Consider the following 7,995-nt stretch of genomic DNA (forward strand, 5'->3'; position numbering starts at 1 on the left):
TACCCTGGACTCGACGGCATTTCTCCATTGGTCTGTCTGCTTTGGGACAGGGACAATAACATGTCCTGCTGCATTCGTTATTTCAAAGGGCAGTTTAGGATTTTCATTCTCACACATGGTGCACAAAGCAGGACTCAACCATCAGTGCAAACTAAATGAGTCACTCACAGATTCTGGCAGCCACAATGAGCATTTGGTGTGAGAGCCCAGACCTGCCCCTGTCCCAGAGGAAGGGAGTCATTGTGACAGGCTGGACCACTGACCTATCAGCTCTTAACTCCCAAACTTTCAGTAATTCTGTTATCAGTGCCTGTACAGCCACACTGGGCTAGACCAAAGGCCCATTTAGTTTTCTGACAGTAGCCAATACCAGGTGCTCCAAGATGTACTCAACAAGGCACCACTGGGAGTTGAACCCAGGATCTCCTATTTACAAGGCAGGTGCTTTAGCCAGCTAAGCCATGGTGCCTGCTTATGGCTAAAACCTAGTGTCTGCCCACACCTGACTCCCTGCCATCCCCACTGGGGCCTGAAAAGCTTTGCGTGTGTTGGATTCTGCAAAGCAGAGGAGCAGGTGAGGTTTTCCTTGCAAGGGGTGTGTGTGTGTGTGTGTGTGTGTGTGTGTGTGTGTGTGTGTGTGTGTGTGTGTGTGTGTGTGTGTGTGTGTGTGTGTGTGTGTGTGTGTGTGTGTGTGTGTGTGTGTGTGTGTGTGTGTGTGTGTGTGTGTGTGTGTGTGTGTGGATCTTTGGCCAGGTCTGCACTACAAAGTTATTTCAGCCCTCGCTCGGCAGCTTGTGGCTGGTGCACACACTGCAATGCCACGTCTGGTGACAAAATTGCCCTGTTTTGGTGACAAAATAAAACCACCTCGACGAGAGGCCTAGAGCTTTGTGCAGCAAACTTAAAGTGACAAATTGTCAGTGTAAATGCTGCTGGTCATTATATCACCATAACTGGCCTCCACCAGTATCCCACCATGCCTGCCGTGAACTCGCCTGCCCTGCATTCCTGCTACAGAGGCTGGGCCCCTCCCCTTTCATAGCTCCAGAAAGTTCTGACAGCTGAACTGCTGTCTACACTGGGATTAGCTTGATAGAACTGCATTGCCAGCCTAAGTAATGTAATTACACCAACCTAATTTCATAGTGTAGACGTGTCCAAAGAATCACACACACACCTGGGGAGCAAAACTTCATCTGCTCCTCTGCTTTACAGAAGCCAAACATGAGCAACACTTGTCAGGGCCCAGTGGGGATTGGCAGAGAGTCAGGTGTGGGCAAACACGCTGCTTTAAATAACAGCAGGTTCCATGGCTTGGCTGGTTAAAGCACATGTTTTGTAAACAAGAGATCCTGGGTTCAACTCCCGGTGGTACCTTAAGGAGTGGCTTTTGGGGCACCTGGTATTGGCTACTGTCAGAAGACAAGATTCAGAGCTGGAAGGACCTATGGTTTAAATTACACTCGCAGGCACTGATAAAGAGTTACTGAAAGTTTGGGTGTTAAGAGCTGATAGGTCAGTGGTCCAGTCCCCTCAATGTGGTTTTAGCTGGAAACACACCTGGAGGACAAAGACTGAATTGAACTGATTCAGAAATCAGAAGAGAATAATAACAATAATACTTTCAAACCAAAGTCCCCAACCAGACTAGTATTGGTTTTTCAGTTTGGGGAATTTTGTTTTCTCAGTCAGACCTTGCCAAGGGAAGCAGGGAGAAAATGTTTGAGTTGCCTTCTTCAGAACAGCTTGGGCTAGACACTAGCTCTGGTTCACTGCTCTGGCCTTGCTCGGGTTGAGGGTATTTTAATAATTTGGGCAGGTCCCAGGGTGTTTGGAGGAGATGACGAGGATGTTACCTTTTGAGATATAAATTAAGAAATACAGGACTAGAGAATTTTTCTTTTTTTAAGAAATCTGGGATTTAGACATTTTATTTAAAGCAAGGGAGTTCTGAGTTTCTGAGAAGGTTTTTGTTTGCAAGAAGCAACATCATATCAAACAGGGACATGGTTGTCTACAAAGGAGGAGTAATGACTAAATGCATCCAATAAGGATGGGATTGGAACCCATGCATACAGAGCACAATGGACTAGCAATCCATCACCTTAACCACTCAGCCACCTCATCAGAACTATCAATGAAAAGACAGGAGGAGAAATTTAATGTCAGCAGAGAGAGGGACAATAAGGAGTTTTTATATACTAAGTGAAAGCTGGGGGAAAGACTTCAGGAACAGACCGTGTTTGCATAGACACACCTACTCTGCCTAGGTATGCAGCATGATGGACCACTTTCCCAAAATGACCAGTTTTGGCTGGTGGCGGGTTACAAATCACTTTAGGATTGAGTGGAATGAAATGTTATTATCCTTCCTGCATGAGTGAAGGGCAGCAGAACATACCTAGTCAGTCCTGATGGAGGGGTGGGTGGGTGAGGAATAGCTTTTATTGGACTTTGTAGAAGTGATTGAGAACGTCATCCTAAAACAGTGGTCCCCAAACATTTCACACTGTGCCCTCTTATCCAGTTGGGGGAGGGCAAAACCAGAGCTTGAGGGATTCAGCCCTGGGTGGTGGAGCTCAGACTTTTGGCTTCAGCCCCAGGCACCAACAAGTCTAATGCCAGCCTTGGTGACCCCCATTAAAACAGGGTTATGACCCACTTTGGGGTCCTGACCCATAGCTTGAGAACCACTGCTCTATGCTGAGAGGAGAGAGTTTTCATGTGGGTGCAGTTAATCCACTTCCCCAAGAGGTGGCAGCTATGTCAGTGGGAGAAGCTATATCGGTGGGTGTGCAAGCTGTGGTGTTCACCACATTTAAGAAGTTTAATCAAACCCCATTTTTAAAACCACTTCTGGTCTGGGAATGGCAAAGGATCTCGAGGAAGCAGGGTCTGTCCTTCAAAGTCTTGGAGCTCATGAGTCCATGGTCATGGGGGTATAGCTTAGTGGTACAGTGCTTGATGGTAGATCAAGTGGTCTTTGATTCAAGCCCCCTATGTTCTCTTATAACCTTCTTTTTTTTTAAAAAAAAAAGGAAAACATTTTCATCCGAAGAAGTGGGTATTCACCCACGAAAGCTCATGCTGCAAAAATGTCTGTTAGTCTATAAGGTGCCACAGGATTCTTTGCTGCATTTTCATTTCCATTCTTCATTATGTTCAGGAGCTCCACTATACAGGGGTGCTTGATATGGATGTAAACACTCAACATTTCACTGTCCAAATGCACAAAAACCTAGCAAAGCTGTCCATCAGCTAAAATCAGTTTCAATCCTCTGTCAATTTATGTTTTCATCAATTAAAAAAGGTATCATATGAATGTACATTTGCAGATCCCTCTTCTCCAGGAGCTATGTTGTGCAGAAGAACAAGAGCCACATCCAGCTACAGTTCAGGAGTCTGATGACCAAAGAGCCAATAAATGTTCTGAGGGCTGGAGAAAAATGCCTTCTAGGGAGCTATTGAACGAGCTCAACCTGTTTCGCTTATCAAAAGAAGATTGAAAGGTGACTTCATTGAAGTGTTGAAGGGCTTTCATTGAGAGAATAGATTGGGTATTAATGGGCTCTTGAATCTAGCAGAGAAAGGCATAACAAGACCCAGTGGCTGGAAGGTGAAAAGAGACAAATTCATATTACAACTAAGGCACAAATATTCAACAGCCAGGATGATTCACCACAGGAACAATCTACCAAGGAAAGTGGTGGATTCGCCATCTCCTGATGTCATTTCATGAAGACTAGATGCCTTTCTGGAATGTGTTTGCACCAAAAGTAGCTATTGTGTCATACAGGAGGCCTGTGATATGCAGGGGGTCAGATTAGATGCTCTAATGGTCTCTTCTGGCCATAAAGTCGACTAATTTCTGAAAAACTGAGTGTAGCATTGGGAGCAGCGTCTGATGTTTTCCTGTCTAGCCGGCTTGCTTCCTAGAACGAACGCTCCTTGAGTGGGGTGATCCACAAGGAGTAGCTCAAACCTCCAAAGTGCCTGGCCAGGGGCAGGACATTGGCACAGCAAGGGAGGGGTGTGGCAGTGACATCACAAAGGCCTTTTGCAGGACCTCAGACTATTGGTCAAAGGTGGTGGGGAGGTGGTGACCTCACAGAGAGATGCTGACATCAGCCAGGCAGGACAGGGGCGAGGGGCCAGGGACACCTCAGAGACCCCTGTGGCTTTGCTTCAGCAAGTCTCCTTCTCCAGGTCTCTCTTTGAGAACTGAGAGAGTATTCGGGTTCACGGACGTGAGCGCCAGGAGGAACCTCTTTTGAGTTTTCTCCTCCCCTTTTCCTGATTTTACTAGAAAACAGCCGTCCCTGTTTAGAAGGTAAGAGCCTCCTCGAGGTTTGAAACCTGTTCAGTCTGATCCATCTGGTGACAGTTGAATTCTAGGCATGGAAAACACGACCTTAAGGAGGCAGAATTTTATTCCGCACCTGGGATTTTGTCCCTTAAAATCACTGGGGACATTAGGGTTTGTCCTTTTTGTTTCTCCTTTTCCTCCATCCCTCCCTCCTTTCTCTTCATCTCTTGCTTCTTTTGTCCTTTCTCCTGTTCCCCTCCCAAAACCAGGAGCAGTGTCGGGGTGTGTTTGGGGCTGGGGCAGAAGAGGGGGATGGGCAGCATCGGGGGAGGGGTAGCTCGGGGGTGTGTTTGGGGGCGGGGGTAGAGAGGGGGAGGGGCGGCACTGGGGTAGGGGGAGCTCGGGGGGGTGTTGGGGGCGGGGGAGGAGGGGGATGGGAGGCACTGGGGGAAAGGGAGCTCGGGGAGGTGTTTGGGGGTGGGGGCAGAGAGGGGGATGGGCGGCACTGGGGGAGGGGGAGCTCGGGGAGGGTTGGGGCGGGGGCAGAGAGGGGGAGGGGCGGCACTGGGGGAGGGGGAGCTCGGGGGGGTGTTGGGGGCGGGGGCAGAAGAGGGGGAGGGGCGGCAGTGGGGGAGGGGGAGCTTGGAGGGGGTTGGGGGCATGGGCAGAGAGGGGGAGGGGCGGCATTGGGGGAGGGGGAGCTCGGGGGGGGTTGCGGGTGGGGGCAGAGAGGGGGATGGGTGGCAGTGGGGGAGGGGGAGCTAGAGGGGGTGTTGGGGGCGGGGCAGAGAGGGGGAGGGGCGGCAATGGGGGAGGGGGAGCTCAGGGGGGTGATGGGGCGGGGGCTGAGGAGGGGGAGGGGCGGCACTGGGGGAGGGGGAGCTCGGGGGGGTGTTGGGGGCGGGGGAAGAGAGGGGGAGGGGCGGCAGTGGGGGAGGGGGAGCTCGGGGAGGGTGTATGGGGCAGGGGCAGCGAGGGGGAGGGGCGGCACTGGGGGAGGGGGAGCTTGGGGGGGTGTTGGGGGCGGGGCAGAGAGGGGGAGGGGCGGCACTGGGGGCGGGGGAGCTCGGGGAGGGTTGGGGGCGGGGGCAGAGAGGGGGAGGGGCGGTACTGGGGGAGGGGGAGCTCGGGGGGGGGTTGGGGGCGGGGGCAGAAGAGGGGGAGGTGCGGCAGTGGGGGAGGGGGAGCTTGGAGGGGGTTGGGGGCATGGGCAGAGAGGGGGAGGGGCGGCACTGGGGGAGGGGGAGCTCGGGGGGGGTTGCGGGTGGGGGCAGAGAGGGGGAGGGGCGGCACTGGGGGAGGGGGAGCTCGGGGGGGGTGTTTGGGGCTGGGGCAGAGAGGGGGATGGGCGGCACTGGGGGAGGGGGAGCTCGGGGGGTGTTTGGGGGCGGGGGCAGAGATGGGGATGGGCGGCACTGGGGGAGGGGGAGCTCGGGGGGGTGTTTGGGGGCGGGGGCAGAGATGGGGATGGGAGGCACTGGGGGAAAGGGAGCTCGGGGGGGGGGGAGGGGCAGGGGCAGAGAGGGAGATGGGCGGCACTGGGGGAGGGGGAGCTCGGGGGGGGTTGGGGGCGGGGGCAGAGAGGGGGAGGGGGGGCAGTGGGGGAGGGGGAGCTAGGGGGGGGGGTGGGGGCGGGGCAGAGAGGGGGAGGGGCGGCAATGGGGGAGGGGGAGCTCAGGGGGGTGATGGGGCGGGGGCTGAGGAGGGGGAGGGGCGGCACAGGAGGGGGAGCTCGGGGGGGGTTGGGGGCGGGGGAAGAGAGGGGGAGGGGCGGCACTGGGGGAGGGGGAGCTGGGGGGGGGGTTGGGGGCGGGGGCAGAGAGGCGGAGGGGCGGCAGTGGGGGAGGGGGAGCTCGGGGGGGTGTTGGGGGCGGGGGCAGAGTGGGGGAGGGGCGGCACTGGGGGAGGGGGAGCTTGGGGGGTGGGTTGGGGCTGCTCAGGAGCCGCCTCGCGAACGCCTCAAGGCCACGTGACGCCCTCTCGGAAACTCCGCCTCTCCCGAGACAGCCAATAGGAAGAGGAGGCAGAGCCCTGACCAATGGGAGCGGAAGAAGAAACCTTCCCCCCCCCCCGTGTCAGGGTGCACGGGGGGGGGCTGCAGTGACCAGAGCCCCCAGCAGGGGGGCTTCCGGCCGGGGGGGTCCCTGCAGCCTGGTGCCATTCACAGGGAGACCCGCAATAGCCTGACCCCCCCACCCCTGTCCGAGCTCCCCCTCCAGCTCTGCCGGTGCCCCTCACTCCCGACCTGCAGCCCTCCTATCCCAATCGTGATCTCCAGACCCACAGCTCTGCTGGTGCCCCTCACTCCTGACCCGCAGGCCCTTAGGCGTCCACCAGCTCTGCTGGTGCCCCTCACTCCCGACCCGCAGTCCCTGCTATCCCAGTCCTGACTCCAGACTCACAGTTCTGCTGCTGCCCCCTACTCCCGACCCGCAGCCCCTCCTATCCCAATCCTGATCTCCAGATCCACAGCTCTGCTGGTGCCCCTCACTCCCGACCTGCAGCGACTGGGCTTCCCGCAGAGCTCCCCAGTCACTGTGCTGCCGGTGCCCCTCACTCCCGACCCGCAGCCCCTGCTTTCCCAGTCCTGACCTCCAGACTCACAGCTCTGCTGGTGCCCCTCACTCCTGACCCACAGACCCCTGGGCTTCCTTCAGCTCTACCGGTGCCCCTCACTCCTGACCCGCAGCCCCCTGGGTTCCCCCCAGCTCTAGTGGTGCCCCTCACTCCTGACCCACAGCCCCCTGGATTTCCCACTGAGCTCCCCAGTTACTGCGCTGCCAGTGCCCCTCACTCCTGACCCGCAGCCCCTACTATCCCAGTCCTGACCTCCAGACTCACAGCTCTGCTGCTGCCCCTCACTCCTGACCCGCAGCCCCTCCTATCCCAATCTTGATCTCCACACCCAGAGCTCTGCTGGTGCCCCTCACTCCCGACCCGCAGCCCCCTGGATTCCTCGCTGAGCTTCCCAGTTACTGCGCTGCTGGTGCCCCTCACTCCCGACCCGCAGCCCCTTAGGTGTCCACCAGCTCTGACAGTGCCCCTCACTCCCGACCCGCAGCCCCTGCTATCCCAGTCCTGACCTCCAGACTCTCAGCTCTGCTGGTGCCCCTCACTCCCTACCCGCAGACCCCTGGGCTTCCTTCAGCTCTACCGGTGCCCCTCACTCCTGACCCGCAGCCCCCTGGGTTCCCCCCAGCTCTAGTGGTGCCCCTCACTCCTGACCCGCAGCCCCTGCTATCCCAGTCCTGACCTCCAGACTCACAGTTCTGCTGGTGCCCCTCACTCCCGACCCGCATGGGTCACCCCTGGAGCAGGTTAAAGCTGCAGGGTGACAGTGGGGTTGCTGCCCCTGTGAACAGCTGCTGTAGCACCGCATGGGCAGGACAGGGAGACCCAGTTATACCCGCCCCCCGCCCCAGCCTGCATCGGGGGATGGGAGCACTGACACCCTGGGGACCCTGAGTTGGGACGGAGGGAGGCCCCCATGCACCAGGGATGCTGTAAGGGCGAACAGGGGCACCCACCCACGCACCCGAGATCTTCTAGGGCGGGAGAGTGGCACCCACACACTCAGGATCTTCTTGGGGGGGACAAGGGCATCCACACTCCGGGATCCTCTGCAGAGGGACGGACACCCACAAATCCAAGATTTCTGTATGGGGGCCAGAGGTACCCGGACACCTGGG

At 57.0% G+C, this 7,995-nt stretch overlaps 1 non-coding gene across 1 annotated transcript; it reads right to left on the minus strand.

Moving 5' to 3' along the window:
• Positions 1-395: 395 nt before the first annotated feature.
• Positions 396-469, minus strand: TRNAT-UGU. The gene has a single exon. It is a non-coding gene; the product is annotated as a tRNA-Thr (tRNA).
• Between the last annotated feature and the right edge of the window lie 7,526 nt (positions 470-7,995).

Source organism: Mauremys mutica, unplaced genomic scaffold (genome assembly GCF_020497125.1).
Source record: "Mauremys mutica isolate MM-2020 ecotype Southern unplaced genomic scaffold, ASM2049712v1 Super-Scaffold_100297, whole genome shotgun sequence".
NCBI lineage: Eukaryota > Metazoa > Chordata > Testudines > Geoemydidae > Mauremys > Mauremys mutica.